At 48.8% G+C, this 20,914-nt stretch overlaps 1 protein-coding gene across 4 annotated transcripts in view; it reads left to right on the plus strand.

The window, feature by feature from the left end:
* The window catches only part of LOC142572297 (growth factor receptor-bound protein 14-like), a 281,008-nt gene that overhangs the window by 175,629 nt on the left and 84,465 nt on the right, over positions 1–20,914 (plus strand). The gene's annotated exons all lie outside the window — the stretch shown is intronic.

The following is a 20,914-nucleotide window of genomic DNA, read 5'->3' on the forward strand; positions in this document are numbered from 1 at the left end:
TTCCTTCTCAGGCTTGAGTGGCTGCCGGATGGATGCGGCCTAAAGGGGGCATTAGGGATTATCCGTTTTGTCCCCGTTACGTTAATCGTCGTCTGCCCGCCAACGTCTTTTTTTTTTTTTTTTTTTTTTTTCGAGCAACAGGTGTCGCTGGCGTTGGGGCCTGCAGCGCCGTTTCCCGCGCCGCTTTTCGGTGAGCTCGACTTGCCGCTGTACAGTCGCCGCAGTGTAAACTGCACAAATTGTCGTGTGATGCAACGCGGCGACGACATTATTGCGCCTTGTGAAGGGAGCTGTTGGCCGCAACGACGGCCGACAGCTCCGTGTTCCGCCACGCTGTGCCGCGTTCGGTCGTCAGCGACCTGACCACCGAGCACCGTAGGTCTTAAAATCGTATCTTGCACCGTGTTGTTTCGATCATACTTATCGTGTTGTTGTTGTTGAATAGATTGGCTATCGTTAGCTGGGGCTCCTTACGTAGCTCTCCATTTAGATTGACTGGTCTGTGCCCTTCAGGCTTATGTAGGCTACCTTCTGAACATTTACCCCGCCGCTCCCGCGCATCTTTATCGTATATAACACCCAGCGTCAGAGCCAATCGTCATCGTCGATAGAGCGGGCATTCACTCATTCGTTCACGAAAGGCCGCACAGGCGTGACCGCAATAGAGAAAAGCAAGGGGACGAGCAATGCCTGTGGGTTCGCACGCTCACACGCGGTTCACCGTACTTACGTTGATGAACAGTTTCGCCACAGCGCTGGCCTTATTGAAAGTTTCATGTAGAACAGAAGGCACGGGGGTCGAACCGATTCCCTCGCCGCGCGATGATTACGCAACTTCCCTTTGTTCCCCGAGAAAGGAGCTCTTTACGGCATTGGGGGTGTTCTTGCGGGGGAACACAGCCACTCCCGCGGCAGTTCAATCGATTCGAGTCTCCCGCGAGGCAAAACCGCCTGCGGCTTGCAGTGGGCGTGCTTCGCCATGGGCGCTGTTTATCCCCGATTCCACGACATTGGGTAAGAGGTGCGGTGTAAGGAGAGAGAGAGAGAGAAAGAGTACAGAAAAGGTTCGGGCCTGGCATTATCCAGCGAGCGCGTGCATTGGTGGCAGCAACAGCCATATAGCGGTTAGCAACCCCACTTGTTGAACCTTGCGACCGAATTTCGACACAGTTGCCCGTGGAGCTGTCGAAACTGCGATGGCGTCCAGGTATATATAGTATACATAGGTCGTGATAACCTCGCAGCGGGGCTTTCGAGTCACGCCAGGTAGAAATGATTTAAAAGTAAGCTGGTCTCGGGAAAGAATTGGGAGATGGCGGGGGGGGGGGAGGGAGGGAGGCAGTTTTTTTCTGGCTTTGCTGGATTAGATGCGCACTGTTATTGTGCAAGCCTCGCAACCGCGCGCGCGAGCGTATACCACATGAGCGCATCCCTTCTGCGCGCTTGCGCCCAATATCTTATTTACGTAACTTTTCACTTCGTGCCGCGCGGCTCTGTAGCTCGCGCATTCTAGCTGCTGTATGCAGTTCAAAGCATATATTTAGCACGCATTATTGGCGCTGCGCACGTGCACCGATTAGGCTAAAAGCGGGGCTTCATATTTCGGCGACGGATGCTGAGTCTCGGAGCGGAGTCGCGTACTGTGCTTACGACAGCGTTGCTTCACTGGGAGAGCACGTATGCATCGCTCGTTGCCATGGTGAGTGCTTGTCTTGGCAGACGCTGCACGCTTGTACTCGCGTGATTAGCATTTTTTTTTTTTTTTTTTGTTCGGGGAATGAGACGACTTAGCGTGCAGCGGTCCGTAACTATCTTCCCCGTCAGGCAAGATCGACTGTCAGAAAAAAAAAAAAGAATCCATTCGGAAGGCCGGAGGGATACTGAAGAGCGATGATCTTGCATGTCTCGCGAAGTTTGCGGGGAGTAGCGCTGTTGAGAAGATTAATCAAAATCGACGCAAGTGCCGTTGAGAAATAAGATTTTCGTTTCTTTCTGTTTCTTCTTTGTATTTTCCTTCGTTTTCATTCTTCTATAGACCGTTTTTTCGTAGGCGCCGCCATATTGTGAACGCAGTGGCGCCGCCTATGAGCAGCGCCATACTGGCTTGGGTGAAAGCGGTCTTTTGCATGGCAGGTATACACTCGGCGGCAGGTTTTGGCGCTTGTTTTCGCGGTCGTGCGGTCTGTTTAGTAAGGCGTGCGCTTTCTACATGGTAAACGGTTCTGTGAGACTTGCTGAAGTGGTTTAAGGCGCCATGGCCGGAATTTCTGCTGGCGTTGAGGTGGACGGAACACGCAGCGCGATGTGTGCGCGCATATTTGAGCCTATAATCAGCCTCGGAGATCAATTGTGTATTTCCGAATGTTCCAATCACTAATGTGACCTTATTGCAGTATTATCCTCTATTTCTAAGCTGCGGTTTAGGAGCCATGAAAAATACGCGACGATCGTAATAGCGTGGGTACCGTTCTGCTACGATAGGAGCTGTGCTGTTATACTTTGACAAGCGTTCAAGCTGTTAGCTGCAGGTTACATTGAGTGACTACTTGGTTGGATGGATGAGGTTTCCACCCATGAATAAAATAGTTTTGGCTAGTAATAGCAGCATACCTTACAGTCTGAATTAAGCTTGTCCAGCAAAGCGACCGTTTACGAACTGCGCGAACGTCCTAAGCAGTAGTAGGTGCTGGATTACAGATATCTTTGTTCTATATAGCGCATGGTTCAAGCATACGGCATGAGCGGTTATATATTTATAAACGTTGTGCGGCGTTAGCCCGTTTTCTCTTGCTTGGATGATAACCGATATTTTTTTTGTTCGGTTGTGTTCGTTCAGTTCTCTACGACGCACTCACAAGTATTACGGAAATTTTGCGCACTAAAATAGCCATCGCATTCTTTTTATGCGAACCCTCTCATATATTATGGCTGTATACAGGCCATAAAAGCAATGCCGAAGCACACAGCTTATATATGTATCGTGCTGGCCCACCAACCGCAGTGATCGCTGTGTTGAGCAGCGCCATGGGTCTCATGCAGCAAGGCTAGCGTAGACATATGGTAATTTCAAGCATACTAGACTTGAAATGCGTGAGAACGATGCCAGTGCATCGCAAATATTTGATAGCGCCTGCCGCCCAGATGTTTCGTGGTTGCCTTAGGTTGGCCGTGCACGAGCATGCGCTCTTATGTCTTATGTTTTACTCCCTACGCCAATCGACCAGACATTGAGCTGATTTACCATTTAATGCTGGTTATACAGAGACGCCGGTTTTCTTTGTTGAATTAAAATCGATATAAGCAGTATAGTAAGCACCATATACACGCACCGCGACTGACAATGCGCGTACACCGCGGCTGATTATGCGCGTCACATTTTTGCGCCCCCAAGACATTTCTGCCTACAGTATAGTTACTGATGCACCGAAAGGCTTCCCTGACGACCTTATATGAACGAACTTGGCGTAAATTTCACAAAGTAAGATCAAAAACATCTCGAAATCGTTCCGCAGCACGCGACAGCAATACTTTCAACCAGCGCCGCGCCGGATCGCCCAAGCCAGAGAGCAGGGCAGGCTCTCCGCGCGCCCTATCCTCCTCGCCCGATGAAATGGTCTATAGGTATGCTTCGCCTCGATAACTATACATTGGCCGACACGGAGCATCATGGCTCGCAAAAAGCACGCACGTTCTGATGAAGGAAGGGCGAGAGCAGCCGTGGTAAATGAGCTTTTATACGTGCATTTAGTAAAGAAAGGTGCTAATGAAAGATGCAGCGCCATTTTGGATTGTTAAAGCAGAATTCTTGCATTGCACACGATGCCGCCCAGAACACAGTCCCCGCGGCCATATATTGGCGAGTCACTATAGGCCTCTCACAAACACACGCGCGGATCGTGCTCTAGCGTAGCAGAATGTACGGGTTAACAGTTAAGCACACCGCGTTTATTGGCAGCGCCGCGGAAGTTAGTCAACGAGACAAAAAAAAAAAAAGATGTTTCCAGCGTAGGTGAGCTGTTTGTGTCATCCACTGTGTGCACTTTGTATATACTATAGATCGATGCATTCTCTTTCACGATTCTATAAGCCAGGTCTAAACGAAAAACTAATTAAGCGCAAATTTTAGTTAAGCAAAATATTTGCTGTGTGTAGCCTGCGCGGAGCTGCTTGCGTGCACCTCCGAGCGGCAGCGAGAGCAGATGATGATGATGATGATGATGATGATGATGATGCTGATGATGATGTCTTTGGCGCTCATACCCACTCACGGGCATTGGCCAAGAGTCGGGCAGATTTTACATATGTGTTAAAGTAATAAGCTTAGAAACCTATAATGTTGGTGAATAAATAAAAGCGAGTAAAGTCCAAATCGATTCAGTTGAGTCATTCAATAAAAAGAACGTATATACAATTATAAATGAGGCAATAAGGCAAGAATGAAATGTACGGTCGACAATGAAATCGGTTTGATTCAATAACGAATTTTTTTCCGTGGCGCTGCACGCATTCCTGTGTGGAAGGCACAGACCCTGCGAAAGATAATTCGAAGGGATCCTCATTTCCGTCTCTGGCCTCGGAACGAATTCATAACCCAAGGCTCACTGGTCAAAAGCAGTCGGGACTCCCTGTTCGTGTCGCATCCGCTTAATCCTCGGACAACCAAAAGAAGAGAGGCGTGGGCTGGCAGTGGGGCGCCTCGCGTGCGCACCGTTATTCCTCCTCCTCCTCCTCCTCCTCCTCCTCCTCCTCCTAAACGCGCGGAATCCCTTTCGAGGCTGACACGGAAACAACGCGGCGCAGGTGTGTCTGTATATATATATATATATATAATCTCCATATGCGCTCACATATATATAGCTGGAGAGCGATGTTTGCCTGGCAACGTCGCACGCATGTTTTTGCAATCTCCTGTAGGTTTTTATAAGCGGTTCTTTGTGTGTGTGTACACACACACACACACACACACACACACACACACACACACACACACACACACACACACACACACACACACACACACACACACACACACACACACACACACACACACACACACACACACACACACACACACACACACGCCAGCGCGCACTCGTATATACGCTGTTGTATAAGTTTAATATCGAAGCTTGAAAAGTATGCAGCGGAAGCGCAGTGTTCAAAGTTATTTTTAATTTCTTTCTAACTTCTTTTTCCTTGCTTTTCCTTTTATTTTTCGCAACAGCTACACCGCTACTCTTCGCAGCGGAATATGATTACGAAAGTTGCGCAAGCTTCAATCGCTGGTGCAATGCGCACGCCGCGGTTCTCCGGAGGCCTTGGGTACCTGCGCGCGATACGAGACGTATATGCTTCGTAAGTGAGGATCGAACGGAAGAACTCTTTATATGGACGACACCAACCACGCGTCTGATCGCGTTCGCCATTAAAAAAAATAGCAAAAGAAGAGGAAAAAAGAAAAGCTCCCGCCGCGAGCATGTCGTCCGCACATCGTACGCATTATCGATTCCTCAGAATTCGAGTCATCGCACTGTCCTTCTTTCTTCGCGTTGTACGTTTGTAAGTGCACGTAGCCCCGTCGTTGCAATTATTGGCGTGAAGAACAGCGCGTCTGCACGCGCGAACGAGATCCGCGTGCTCTCAATTCGAAGCAAGCCTGTAAGTGTGCGCTATACGGAGAAAACGGATGCCCGCCCGCCCGCATTTGCGAATATCGAGAGCCTGAAGTGTATTGAGTTGCAGCAAATCGCGGCGTCTGTATTTCGTAAGCGTTATGTGCAGGTATACTTGGAACATTCACTTTCTCCACAAGTCTTTCTTTCGCTGCCGTATGTGGGGATATATATATATATATATATATATATATATATATATATATATATATATATATATATATATATATATATATATATATATATATATATATATATATATATATATAGGAGGTTGCCGGACAGGCCGCCATTGGAATATGAACCTGGCAACGTTTAACGCTAGAACTTTATCTAGTGAGGCGAGTCTAGCAGTGCTATTGCAGGAATTAGAGGGCAGTAAATGGGATATAATAGGGCTCAGTGAAGTTAGGAGGCCAAATGAAGCATATACAGTGCTAAATAGCGGGCACGTCCTGTGCTACCGGGGCTTAGCGGATAGAAGAGAACTAGGAGTCGGATTCCTGGTTAATAAGAATATAGCTGGTAACATACAGGAATTCTATAGCATTAACGAGAGGGTGGCAGGTCTTGTTGTGAAACTTAATAAGAGGTACAAAATGAAGATTGTACAAGTCTACGCCCCTACATCCAGTCATGATGACCAGGAAGTCGAAAGCTTCTATGAAGACGTGGAATCGGCGGTGGGTAGAGTGAAAACAAAATACACAATACTAATGGGCGACTTTAATGCCAAGGTAGGCAAGAAGCAGGCTGGAGACAAGGCAGTGGGGGAATATGGCATAGGCACTAGGAATAGCAGGGGAGAGTTATTAGTAGAGTTTGCGGAACAGAATAATATGAGGATAATGAATACCTTCTTCCGCAAGCGGGATAGCCGAAAGTGGACGTGGAGGAGCCCGAACGGCGAGACTAGAAATGAAATAGACTTCATACTCTGCGCTAACCCTGGCATCATACAAGATGTGGACGTGCTCGGCAAGGTGCGCTGCAGTGACCACAGGATGGTAAGAACTCGAATTAGGTTAGACCTGAGGAGGGAACGAAAGAAACTGGTACATAAGAAGCCGATCAATGAGTTAGCGGTAAGAGGAAAAATAGAGGAATTCCAGATCAAGCTACAGAACAGGTATTCAGCTTTAACTCAGGAAGAGGACCTTAGTGTTGAAGCAATGAACGACAATCTTGTGGGCATCATTAAGGAGTGTGCAATGGAAGTCGGTGGTAACTCCGTTAGGCAGGATACCAGCAAACTATCCCAGGAGACGAAAGATCTGATCAAGAAACGCCAATGTATGAAAGCATCTAACCCTACAGCTAGAATAGAACTGGCAGAACTTTCGAAGTTAATCAACAAGCGTAAGACAGCTGACATAAGGAAGTATAATATGGATAGAATTGAACATGCTCTCAGGAACGGAGGAAGCCTAAAAACAGTGAAGAAGAAACTAGGAATTGGCAAGAATCAGATGTATGCGTTAAGAGACAAAGCCGGCAATATCATTACTAATATGGATGAGATAGTTGAAGTGGCTGAGGAGTTCTATAGAGATTTATACAGTACCAGTGGCACCCACGACGATAATGGAAGAGAAAATAGTCTAGAGGAATTCGAAATCCCGAAGGTAACGCCGGAAGAAGTAAAGAAAGCCTTAGGAGATATGCAAAGGGGGAAGGCAGCTGGGGAGGATCAGGTAACAGCAGATTTGTTGAAGGATGGTGGACAGATTGTTCTAGAGAAACTGGCCACCCTGTATACGCAATGCCTCATGACCTCGAGCGTACCGGAATCTTGGAAGAACGCTAACATAATCCTAATCCATAAGAAAGGGGACGCCAAAGACTTGAAAAATTATAGACCGATCAGCTTACTGTCTGTTGCCTACAAAGTATTTACTAAGGTAATTGCAAATAGAATCAGGAACACCTTAGACTTCTGTCAACCGAAGGACCAGGCAGGATTCCGTAAAGGCTACTCAACAATAGACCATATTCACACTATCAATCAAGTGATAGAGAAATGTGCAGAATATAAGCAACCGTTATATATAGCTTTCATTGATTACGAGAAAGCGTTTGATTCAGTCGAAACCTCAGCAGTCATGGAGGCTTTACGGAATCAGGGTGTAGATGAGCCATATGTAAAAATACTGGAAGATATCTATAGCGGCTCCACAGCCACTGTAGTCCTGCATAAAGCAAGCAACAAAATCCCAATAAAGAAAGGCGTCAGGCAGGGAGATACGATATCTCCAATGCTATTCACAGCGTGTTTACAGGAGGTATTCAGAGACCTGGATTGGGAAGAATTGGGGATAAAAGTTAATGGAGAATACCTTAGTAACTTGCGATTCGCTGATGATATTGCCTTGCTTAGTAACTCAGGGGACCAATTGCAATGCATGCTCACTGACCTGGAGAGGCAAAGCAGAAGAGTGGGTCTAAAAATTAATATGCAGAAAACTAAAGTAATGCTTAACAGTCTCGGGAGAGAACAGCAATTTACAATAGGCAGCGAGGCACTGGAAGTCGTAAGGGAATACATCTACTTAGGGCAGGTAGTGACGGCGGATCCGGATCATGAGACGGAAATAATCAGAAGAATAAGAATGGGCTGGAGTGCGTTTGGCAGGCATTCCCAAATCATGAACAGCAGGTTGCCGTTATCCCTCAAGAGAAAAGTATATAATAGCTGTGTATTACCAGTACTCACCTACGGGGCAGAAACCTGGAGGCTTACGAAAAGGGTTCTGCTCAAATTGAGGACGACACAACGAGCTATGGAAAGAAGAATGATAGGTGTAACGTTAAGGGATAAGAAAAGAGCAGATTGGGTGAGGGAACAAACGCGAGTTAATGACATCTTAGTTGAAATCAAGAAAAAGAAATGGGCATGGGCAGGACATGTAATGAGGAGGGAAGATAACCGATGGTCATTAAGGGTTACGGACTGGATCCCAAGGGAAGGGAAGCGTAGCAGGGGGCGGCAGAAAGTTAGGTGGGCGGATGAGATTAAGAAGTTTGCAGGGACGGCATGGCCACAATTAGCACATGACCGGGGTTGTTGGAGAAGTATGGGAGAGGCCTTTGCCCTGCAGTGGGCGTAACCAGGCTGATGATGATGATGATATATATATATATATATATATATATATATATATATATATATATATATATATATATATATATATATATATATATATATATATATATATATATATATATATATATATATATATCATACACCCCAGAGAGCGCGCGCTTCTTCAGCGGTCTTTCGAATCCTTGTCTCAGCTGAATGTTGGGGGAAAGAAAAAGAAGGTATTTCTAATGTACAAATACACTTTCGTAATCATCGAAACTCTCTTGAGACGCTGGAAAGCTTCCATTCTTTTTCTCTTTTTTCATTGGAAGGGACACTCATACGGATTAGATTATCGCCACGTGGGCTCTGTAGAACCGATATGCGGCGCACTGCGCAGCGCGGGCAGAGTGCCACATTGCCAAGTTCGCGAAAGTTTCGTCGACGCGGGCACTTCAAGGTGTTGTCTCAAGAAGCTGTAGCTATATATAAGCTTCGATTCTTCGTAGCGATGATGCGTGGGCCACAGTGACTGCCGGGAGGGCACTTTCGTTTTTTTTTCCCGTCTATATGCGCAATGGGCAACCCGCGGCGCTTTCCATTTCTGTTACACGTCCGCTTTGTTGCCTCCGAATCGATGGGGCTTCAATAAGGTGTGTGGCTGTCTCCGCGTGAAGCGGCAGTGCCTGCTTATTGTCCTTAAGTTTTCCTATAAAAGATGCTGTTTGACACAGCTCTCTGGTGGGTGGTGGCTCCGTGTCGTGATCGACGTCCCTTCGTTTGTCGCATGCAAGCTCAGGGATAACCGGCATGCGCACTTTCGGAGCTCACCCTATTCCAACAACTGAACCCACGTCTCTCCTGGTCTGCGGGCACCTTAAATGTGCTCGATACACAAGGCTGAATTACTTCACCGAGAAATGCAAGTTCCCGCTAGGGATCAACGGACACTCGATAATAGGCGAGCCGGTAGTGTGTTCTGTGTATAGGCAATGAAAGACCCCCCGGACGCCCGTGGTCTTTCTCTTTCTTTCTTTCTTTCTTTCTTTCTTAAGCAGCTTTCGTGGAACTTTATACCGTTGCGAAATCTCGCCGCGAGCGTTGTCCTTCGCAAATTCTCGCGGGCTGCGTGTAGGACTGGAGGCTTTGGAACTGCGTGTAATGCATGCACAGATGGATTGGTGGACATGGGCAACCCCTTTAAAAGGGCTTGGCATATAGCAAGCTGCCCCAAGTTCTTTCTTTGTCTTTCCTCCACATCGTCGCCTGATTCTTTAGATGCGAGGTTGATGTTAACACATAGCCATCGAAGCATTAAGAACTTCTGTGCACCGCGATAATTATAACGTGCGTCTTCCGGCCTTGCACCGCCAAACTTCCATAGTCTGCACCGTTGATCAATTTATGTGTTCTCAGATGACCTATATATACGCAAGTCCGTCATTACCAGCGTAGCGTAGGTCGGTTCGTTGAAGCAAACGCAGTTATACCATCGTAAGTCATGAACAGTCACAGGAACATTTAATGGGGTTCGGCGCATGGCCAGCGAGGCATTATAGAAGCGTATCCACACTTCATCTACTGCGCATATGTGCTGCTGCGATATAGGCATTCTCGCCGAGCTGTTGTCTAATGTGACGCAAGACGCTGCTATAGCCAAACAGTCTGCGCCATTCGGTGACGTCGGCGTCACAGGGGGATCCCGTCTGTGGCTTGCCCAGGCGGCGAATGCAATGTTGCTGTTGCTGAGGGAGCAGCTAGCGTGCATGGCTGCTCTTGTGTCGCTCGTGGCAAAACCACGCAGACGACGACACCGGATACCTGCGCGCGCGGCGACGTGGAAGGCTGCGGTCTCCCTCAACCATGTATATATATACGGGCTTGGCGCGGGCCACGCGTTCCGTGTCGTGTTCGTCCAACGGTCGCGCGCGCACACCTGCGTACCGAATCACCGCGCGAGTGAACCTATATAATCGCTGCTTGCGCGGCACGTCCGCGCGCCCGCATAGCGTTCGTGTATTGGACGCTGACGTAATCGCGCCCGTAAAGTGTTTGACGTGACCAAGTTTGGTGTCGCAGGATCGGAAGCTTCGTGCAGTGTAGCGAATTATATAGGTAGCATAATATGCGTTAGTAAATATGCGTTTATTAATATGTGTTACCAACTAGCCCACCTATCCATCCTTTTGCAAAATAGGTAGTAAAGATCGAAAGCCGGCTGCGTGTCTCCGGTGTACAGGCTCGCCCATTGCGTGCCGCTGGTCCTCGCGCGAAGCATCCCTTGACTCCGTGTCGCGCGGATCGGCGATCAGAGGGGGGAACTGGAGGAGCTCCTTCTTCTGGGTTATCTTTTCTGATTGGCTGACGCGAGCCGATAAGTTTCGCTGTGCTGCACGTAAGGGGGCGGACAGAGTATAATTACTCCTCTGTCGTTAACAGAAGGCTCGTTCTGTCCTCCCTCGCCTCCTTTTAGGCCTAAAATAAGCTTAATAGATACTGATGGGCTAGTTGGTGAGCCATAATACAGAAGCAGCGCACTTAAAACTGACACGTTCACGTACACATGAGAAAGTACATACACGGATGATTCAATACCTAAAATAAGCGATCTCTGTTAGCGCCGCGTGAAGCCGCGAAGGTGAGGATGCAGGTATATAAAAAGAAAAGTAAAGAAAAGTAGCAGTTTCGCCCGAAAGACGAATCATCGATTGCGATAGCAAATTAGTAGACAGCCATACGATGTAAGGATAGTAGTTTTATCGGCCGTATAAACTTGGAAACATTCGCTCCTGAATTAACAAACAAACAAGCAAACATGAACACATCGCACTGGATGAGCGTGGACACTCGCTGCCAGAACGCTGGTGCGAGCTAGCGCGGCAGCAGCAGCGAGCGAAGTGACCTTTGTGCGGTCTATCAACGCTAGGGCGGCGAGAACACACGGCGCTCAAAGCATAAGCCTCTTGCAGATCCTTTTCAAGATGCGGCGCGCGCGACCCTGCAAAGTACACACTTGGCGGAGTCGAAGCCGCCCCCTCTCCCTCCCGCTCTGCCTCACCGCTTTCTACCAAATATGTCGCGCGAGATTGCATCGCTATCGTCAGTTCCCCTTGCGCCCGGTCGCGAAATGCGCAATTGCTGCCGGCGCAATATGCCCATACCCCCTCTCTCCCTCCCTCCCTCCCATACCGCTATACGACCTTTCGCGAGACGGAGCACGGCGCGTTTGCTCTCCGCTTTCTTCGCGCACGCCAGATTGAGCCCGATCGTCGGCTTCCATCAAGTGCTTTCACTCGCACATACAGCGTACGACGCGCGGCCGCGGTATTATCGTCCTTGGCCTTTATGCGGAACATCACGGCGACGGCGGCGCCAAAAATTCACCTGGAGTGTCCATATAACTGCTATCCCTATAATAATAATAACACAGAAAACAGTGTCAGTGGCCGTAGATCCCAGAGAGTATAGCTACCGTTGCCTTCTGAGGGCGACTTCACGTGAAGGCTGCGCAACGCGACGCGCGACCGCAAGGAGGAACGGAAACCCATACCGTGCATGCCGCCAAGCTGCTCGATCGAAGCGTCGTCGAGCCTTGACGAGTGCCCCTCGCGCGATGATACCCTATACGCGCACGCCGGAGATGATCTGTTGCGCAATGCAGCGTGGCCGACCATTGGCTTGTTCTGGCTACCCCCCGCGCGCGCGCCAAGAATAGCGCCGTCGGGAGGACTCTTGTGTGCTTGCGATGGCCGCATGGCCCGCAATCCCATGCAAGGGCCCTGCGCACCTATGAGCCGCAGACGCCCTGTGCACTCTGAAGAGCGAAAACCAACTCATTCCTGAACGAAATGCGTTAGGGACTTTGTTTGTTTGTTTGTTTGTTTGTTCTGGAAGGGGGAGGGGTTACATGAAAAAAAATATATATCAAGGTTTTCTTTAGTTACCGTATTGTGCGCCTAAACCTTCATCGTATATTTTTTTTTCGGTACTTCTAAATTGCCCCTCATATTCTACTTGGCTCGGTATAATGTATACGTGATTTAACGGTATACATGTCGATTAGCTGCGCTCCTCCTAAACATCTAATTTTTGGAGGTCAATGTCATTAAACTTATTAGGTTAGAGGGACGCCATAATGGAGCTCCGAATCAGGTTGGGCCATCCGGGGTTCTTAACGTGCGCCATCTTTGCGTTCCGCCACCACCGGAATGTAACCGTCGCGGGCGGGAATAGAACCCTCGACCTTGTGCTCTGTAGCAGAACGCCGTGCTCACTGAGCCACCATGGCGGCTCTGCGCTCGTCATAGGGAAGTATATTGCGCAAAAAAAGAAAACGAAGGAAAGGAAGTAGTAAAAAATAACATATACCCACACACGGGACGAATGGGCGGAAGCCTTTCGTGTGGAGGCTCTTTGCACTCGCACGGTCTTATACTGCATCTGCGGAAGTTGCACACTCGCTTCAATATCCAGTAATCTGATATGATTACTTACATCGAAAACCGTCTGCGTGTGCTTCGGCGTCGTCTTGCTACATGCAGCCCGATCCATACCCAGCCATTGAAATGAGAAAGTAAACAGTACGTTCGTCCGCCTCGCCAGAGGCCGCTGCGAGCATATGCCACGGCTAAGAGAGCCGGCGCTGACATCGAGGCACCCCAGCTACGGCGCTATTTTCGCTGCGACATATAGACGTCATGCTGCGACGCTATACCTGTGGCAGCTGTGGCGTGTGCATACTCCTGAGCGCACTATATACCCGGTGTTTCAACGAACAATTCCATTCTTGTTAAATTGCCTGTAGCCAGATAGCACAATTCTAGACCATCGTCTGGTCTGCTCGAGGAGGCTGACATTACTTGGACAAAAAATTGAAATGAGTAATCGACTAACCAATAAAAATCCGCTAATTAAGTTTTAGCTAATTACCGCATGGCACACATTGCAATTTACAAATTCTAGCGGGTGAAAGTGCTAGGTATATTCACTTGAAGAAGAATTGTGTGGATGGCACCATTTACGAGATATGCGCCGTCAAACTTGCGGCAGAAATGCACTGTCGTTCCGCTTTCTTAACAAAACGTCGTTCTATGCATTGAAGCACAAAAGTAACTGGAACGCCAATGCATTCCCTCGCAAAGTTCGGGAATGAATATCTCGAAACTGGTGTCATCCTGAGAATTCGTTCCAAGTGGACCCGATCCGCATTGCGATCTCCCCGGCTGGAATTTGTACATTTAAATATACATGTGCCACAAGGTAATCAGTTAAAAACTTACTTAGTGATTTTTTTTTAATTAGTCGGTTATGCATTTCGTTTAGTAATGCACTTCAAGTAGTGTCCACTTCGAGTAGACCAGCGTATGGACTACAATCGTGCTATCTGCCTCAGGCAATCTTTAAAAAAAAAAACATTTTTTTAAAGTGTTCGTAAGCGTTTGCTCAAACACCAGGCGCAATATGTCCTCCTCTGCGCCCGCGCCTCAAAGGGGTTGGCCTAATTTTGAGAGCGCGGAACGTTCTCCTTGGAAGCGTTTTTCATTGTGCTGCTCTTGCGCCACTGATACGCCCGTGCATATACGCTTCTCTAATATCCTTGTTCCAGTTTCCGGCACCCATTTCCTCTGTTGTGGAGTGTTAGGGAACCACCAGAAATGTGGGCACTAAGAAAACAAACAAACAAAAACTCTCTCGCCCACCCACTACCGGCTTTGCTTCTTCGCAGCCGCTGCAGAGTCTCGGGATCCCTTTCTTGTCGCCGTGCTCTGTAAAAGACGAGCCCTCGAGGGAGCTGACCACATATAATTGCTTCTCGCTGGTTTGCGAGCTATAGCCTGCCGACGATTCGCTGCCAGGGGCTACGGGTCCGCGCCGGCGGCCATTCCTTTTCTCGCCGTACCAGCGTGCACTCAATTTCAAGCGGGCGTTAGTCTGCTTGACTGCTCCCCCCGTGTTCGTGTTGTGTGCCCAACTGCTGCTGCCAGAGATGGAACGCCTTGCCGGCCTCTGCGTCGCATGTGAACTGCGGCATTCGTGCGCTGTTGTGGAGGCTGCGGAACTGCACCCAACTAGACGAAGAAGAGCACTGCAGAAACGCTGTGTTATAGTCTTCTCGAACTACGTACGCCAGGCACATAAGTCCGCGAGGAATGGCGGCATCGATTGTTAGACTCTTGGAGTACGAGTGGCGGGTTTCTTTTCCCATCCGTCTATATATATATCACCTTGGTGGGCGAGCACAATCGAAATGCGCACATTTGCGCGTTTAGATATACAGGTGTGACAACTGTAGTTGTGGATTTGCTGAGCTCTTAACGTACATTCGATGTTACGTTCGTGGGCCTGGCGATAAGCAGCCTACACGTCAAAACCGGAGCGGCTGTTAACATTATGTGCTGTTAGCTTTAAACGTAAACTTCTCTGTTGGGGTGGCCGTTGTGATATGGTCGCGGCTACGTGATGTGCTTGCGCTTGGAGATAACTCGGCTCGCGCGTGAACGTCGTACGTACCACGTCGCTCGCCCGCCCTCTGCCCACACGATGAACACGGCGCACAGCTGTAGGTTTCCATCGAGCCGTTCTTCTGTTCCAGATTCATTCGAGTTGTTACGCGCAGCTCCGTTGCCAATTGGCTATGCTTCCTGGAAGCAGTTGGGCTCAGCTGGCAAAGCGCGGGTAATGAGAAACACGGGGATTTCGTGGGTGGACAGTGGACCTTAAGGGGCTTATACTAGGCCTCACTACTTTGGGCGTCTCTTTTTTTTTTTTACCGATGCCTTTGCCTGGCAGTGGTGTTTGGTTCCCAACGGAACACTTGCTATTTCTTCTACCGACGTCGCAGAGGGAACGTAAAGCTGCTAAGGATTTGTGTGACATCTTCTCGGCTTACGCTATACTCTTCTCTCCGGTCCTTTTACTGGTCCAAGTGATCGTCCGACCCGTGCTCTATTGGCGACTCCTATAGGATGTTCTGTGCCAGCAGAGGCGCAAGGTGCGCTACGTAGTCCTCGTTGTCGACCAAGGTTTATTGCCGGTCACAGGTGCTCTTTTGTCTCAACGTTAATGAGTACCTAAATAGTTGGGAAGATGGGGGGGGGGGGGGGGGCAATTCAAAACTTAGTGTTTGCAGTGCGCATAGACCGGTAGCGAAGTCGTGTAAACAACCTACATGGACGCAGCTGTCGTGTACGTGCGCTGTTCATTAGTAAAATCGAAACGTGGCACACGCCATGGTTGCTTAGCGGCTGTATGGTGTTGAGCTGCTGAGCACGAGGTCGCGGGATCGAATCCCGGCCACGCCGGCCGAATTTCGATGTCGGTGAAATGCGAAAATACCCGTGTACTTGAATTTAGGTGCACGTTAAAGAATCTGAGGTGGTCCAAATTTCCGGAGTGCCTCCGCACTCCCCCCCCCCCTCCCCCAACTAGGGCGTGCTTCATGATCAGATCGTGGTTTGGCTCGTAAAACCCCATAGCAGTAGTAAACAAATTTATTGAGGTCCTAATCTATTTCTTTAAATCGAAACGCGTTAATTAAAGTTTTGCACCATGTTTGATAGCTTGGCAACCGGCAAATCAGGCCGTGTATATCAGACTGCTGATTGCAACGAATCGCCGTCCCGCTGAGTTTCCATGAGACGGGAAGGGAAGCACGCAGAATTCGTAAGAGCGACCCGCCGGGTGGCGGCGCTGCCGTCGAACAGTGCGCCGCGCGCGTCTGTGCCGCGCATACGATTTCCCTTTCGCAACGGTTCACTCAACTGCACTTCAGGGGTAGTCGGTGCAGCCTGCGTGTCCTTGAACTCGAGAGAAGGATGTAAAATGAGGACACAAGGATGATGGATTAGGCAAGTTGGTATTCCACGATATGAAATTTTTCTCCGTGTTTTCTTTTTCGGTCACCCCTCCCCCTCTTCTGTTTATTCTTCCTCTTTCCTGTTTTCATTCATTCATGCATCCTGAGCTACGCTAATATCATGAAAACAAGATAACAAGTAGGGAGAGAAGCATGCAGCAGGCTATCGGCACAGGCTGCAGAGGCGTCACCGCAGGTCCGTTGTGGGTTGACAATTTGAAGGTGCGCGGGCAAGTCCGCTGACTTTACGGAACGCAAGAACGCGTGCACGTTGTGTGCGCTAGAATCTCCGCTCCGGGACTGTCGCACCCCATCGTACGCTGGCGCCGTTTGGCGACTGTGGAGGGAACTTTCCCGTAATGTCGTCGGCATACTGCCGTGACAAACGAGTGCATCGCCGCCAGCACGTTGGACGGTTGGATTTGGGCCACCATACGCCGTCTGTCACCGCTACAGCCGACTCGTTTTTTTTTTTCGTCCGTGATTTTAGTGATAACATATATTGTTACCTTCTCGCGCTGGCGTCAATGCAGAGTTCCCCTTTTAAATGTTTCGAAATCTGTACCAAAATTGCCTGCAGCAACGCGACGCGTGGCACTCACATTGGGAGTGCGTCTGTTGGTATACTTTATTAGCTCACTAAATTTCTCTTGAACTGCCAGTGAGATAAAATGACAATACTGCCGAATGGTGAACAATGACACTTCATTGCCATTGCTGGCTTTATATAAGGAATGCATGTCGTCCATTTCATTGTTTAGACTCTGCTCATACAAAACCTCATGTTTGCCTTCAGCCCTGTCCGTGTTGGATCGCGCACGAATGGAACGACCAAAGGAAAAGTTAAATATATGTTTATATTCTAAGGTCATTGCGGGTGCCGGGCATTTTCGCGTACAAATGAATCTTAGATTACTGTATCTGCTTTTTTTTTTCAGCCTAAACGAATCTCTGCGAACAAGAGTTCATAGTTCGAATAGCCTGCTTATATGCGCATACTATATGCCTCGCGGTCGCCTTACATGGCCATCAAGTAGAATCATCAGATAATCAAGGGCGATTTTCCATCGATGATGTTCAGCACGGCACTGATATCTCTTTATCTTTCGTTACTGATTTAGCTCTCGCGCTCCAGCCTGATGAGAACACGCAACTACATACGCATGCTTAAGTGAGAGTGCGCAGATGCCGTTTCTCCACTGCGGTTCATTGCCTTCTTTTGTTATGCAAATTCCCGCGTAGTCCGCTCGCTCGGCGCTCGAAATTTGCAACCGACAAAGACGGGCCGGCCGCTGCCTTATGTCTGGTTTGTCCGACGACTCCTCCCGTCGAGGGAGCGCGGGCCTGCTTAGCATGCGAAATGAATGCGCGTTGACTCTGAAGAAAGCCGCCCCGAAGCGGCAGATTTCTAGAGTCGCGCACGCGATGAACGCGCGCCGAGGAGCTCGGGTCATTACAGTTACTAAGCGGTGCGGCTCCCCTGTCCGCGAAGCACTAATCGGATTAGCGCTGTGCTATCGTCGCGAACGTGACCACGCATAACGATCCCGACTCCGAGCTTTTTTTTTCTTTTTTCGAAGCTGTTCTGCAGCTCCACCCTGTCCTTGTTTCGTTTCATTCTTGATATATATCTCCTATTACGCGAAAATCTGGCGGCAGCGTGACCGAGCGATGGTACAAAAATTGGCCGATGGCGCAAAGAGTAAAAACACGGTCATAAATGCTCGGATTAACGTCATATTTGTCAGGGAGGCTCCTGTAAACAAAGTGACAATGACTTCGAGCCCGGGCGCGAGACTCTCCGGGGTGTGAGACGAGCACGCTTCCCCAACGCCACGGCGGCTCCACGGTTCTGGCTGACTGAAGGCGTGGCCTAGTGCGCGCGTCATTGCACACGTCACGTCGCAGCCAATGAGGAGGAGGTGGCGCCGCGTCATGAGTGCATATAAAATGAGCGCGTCACTTGCTCTTCGGATTTCATCGGTGATGTCTGTACTGCGATCGCCATACTGCAATGGACTCCGAAGCGGCTACCGAAGCGGCAGGTGTGAAACGTGTCGCCCACGAAAGTATGTCTCAGAAGCAAGGGAACACGAAAATGCCGCCCGGCGAGCAAGGAGCGGGTGCTCTATGCAACTAAATCCACCACCAACATGTGTGTGACCAACGTATACACGAACGGACACACCTAATCATGCAGAAAAAAACTTTTAAATGCATGTCGTAAGCATCAATCCAAAACACTTACGAAAACGATTATAATGTTTTCGTATCCCCACGTGTAAGCAGCTTTAAGGGTTTCTGCCGCATTCTTTCTCTTATCTCAATTGTCGTGTTTGAAGGGCAATGAATTATTTCTCGTGCGTTTTAAAAGTAATAGACGGCGGGACACGGCGACAGCCGGCGGGATAAGCGCCTTAGTTCGCAGCTGATACCTCTATTGCAAATAAAACGCTGCGCTCGTATAAACACACGCTAAGTAGGCGGCCTCGCCTTATAGATCAACGAATTCCGTCCTGTGTAAGCGCTTCACCGCAGTGGCTATGGGGGAAAAAAAAATAAAGCATACAACTCCGGCGCTTCGAATGTGCTGTCACTTGTCGCGCAATCCTGCAATCACTAATTAATTCCCCAACCTTCGGGAGCATTGACAGTGCAACGAGGCGCAGGTACTGGCAAATATAGCGGTGAACGTTTGTCATTCGCACTCCCGCACCGAGCGCACGTCGTTTTAACTCCGCCCGCCTTATGTTCCTTCTTCACTCTTGCGGCTGCGCGCCTCTTTCTTTATTGTGTTTCGCTCTAGTGCCACAAAAGATAATTCATCATCATCATCATCATCATTTCCTTGTCGTGTACACTGGAGCAGTGAAAGAGAAAAGAAAGCAAAAGAACCAGGACGACACCGATGCTGGAGAGTACGAACACCTTGAATTGCGACAATCAAAGCTAGCGGGAACTTCGTCGTGGCCTCCTCTGCATGCCGCGGAAGAGCAAAGCAAACTCTGCTCTTGGCTCGAAAAGTGGACTTCCCTGCGGAGAGCGCCTTCTCCCGACCCGCTGTCGCCTCCTTTCCGAAATCTCGAACCTGATGTTTTCCTTTTCAGACGTGCCCCGCGCTTCGATGCCTTTCGTAGGGCACGCCGTGCTCTCTCTCTCTCTCTCTCTCTCTCTCTCTCTAAGACGGTGTTTTAGAAGTTTTCTTCCGAAACTGCGTGTTGTTTTTTCTATTTTAGTTTTTCTGTTTTCGTTTTGCTATGGGCCCTGCGGTTTTGCTTTTCCCTAAACGCATTCCGTTTCCCCTGGTAACAGTAATAGATGGGTGCGTGGAATTCTTGTTGAAACCCAAGGACGTGTCTCTCCCTTCCCTCGGTTGTTGTGGGAGGACTGCCTCGTGCAGTATCTGCAGCGCTTTGCTTCTCTCTCTCTCTCTCTCTCTCTCTCTCTCTCTCTCTCTCTCTCTCTCTCTCTGAACTTCTGTAGGAAATCCGCTTTCCGAACGCCCCTGTCCCCGGGGGAAGCTGCTTCAGATTACGTTTTCTTTTCTTTTTTTCTTTTTCTTCTTCCCGATGTGTGTTTTCTTAGGCGGTTCGTTTCCACGTGTGCCGATTGGCCATGATTATCCGAGTGTCAGAGTCACTTTTATTTACATGTTATTTTCTCCCCGTTTCTTATCACCTTTGCTTGTGGACTTCTACGCGATCTGGTAGGAGACAGCAGTGACGGTCGTCTTTTGTGTCGGAAGCGTGCTACTTGCAGAGGTTCGCCGTTTGCTAAAGCGCTTCCTGCTCAGATAATTAGTTGCTGATGTTCCTTCTTTTTCGGGAGCAACCTGTTTCTTGAACTCTTGCAGTCGGGACCCTGACTGTCAAGGCCGGATTCACAAAAGAAGTTTTTCATTAGTACTAATATTAGAGAAAGTTTTAAAGGCTGTCGCTAAATTCGTTACCTTTTACGGAATATCGTGACTCTGGAGACTTCGACGGCAGCAGCTGCTTTGGTGGCGCCATCGTGCGACTTTCTTCAACCACACTGCGTTAGAAACGTTTTCGTGTTGCGCGTCTTTGTCCTCGCAGAAAAAGGGGGGTGGGGTGATTTCGATTTAACATAATGATTGTTATGCCAAAGCCTTTGCACTGGGAGATATAAATAGAATACATGGTCGTTGTAACGTGTGATTAAAAAACAAAACAGACGCCGACCAAGTTCGAAATTTATTTATAACTCGACGTTCCGGCCTCCGAACGGCTTTTTTTTACAATGAATCCGTGATTCATTCATGAAACCATGGAGAGATGGAACTGC

The sequence above is a fragment of the Dermacentor variabilis genome, chromosome 2, assembly GCF_050947875.1.
Source record: "Dermacentor variabilis isolate Ectoservices chromosome 2, ASM5094787v1, whole genome shotgun sequence".
NCBI classification, from domain to species: Eukaryota; Metazoa; Arthropoda; class Arachnida; order Ixodida; family Ixodidae; genus Dermacentor; species Dermacentor variabilis.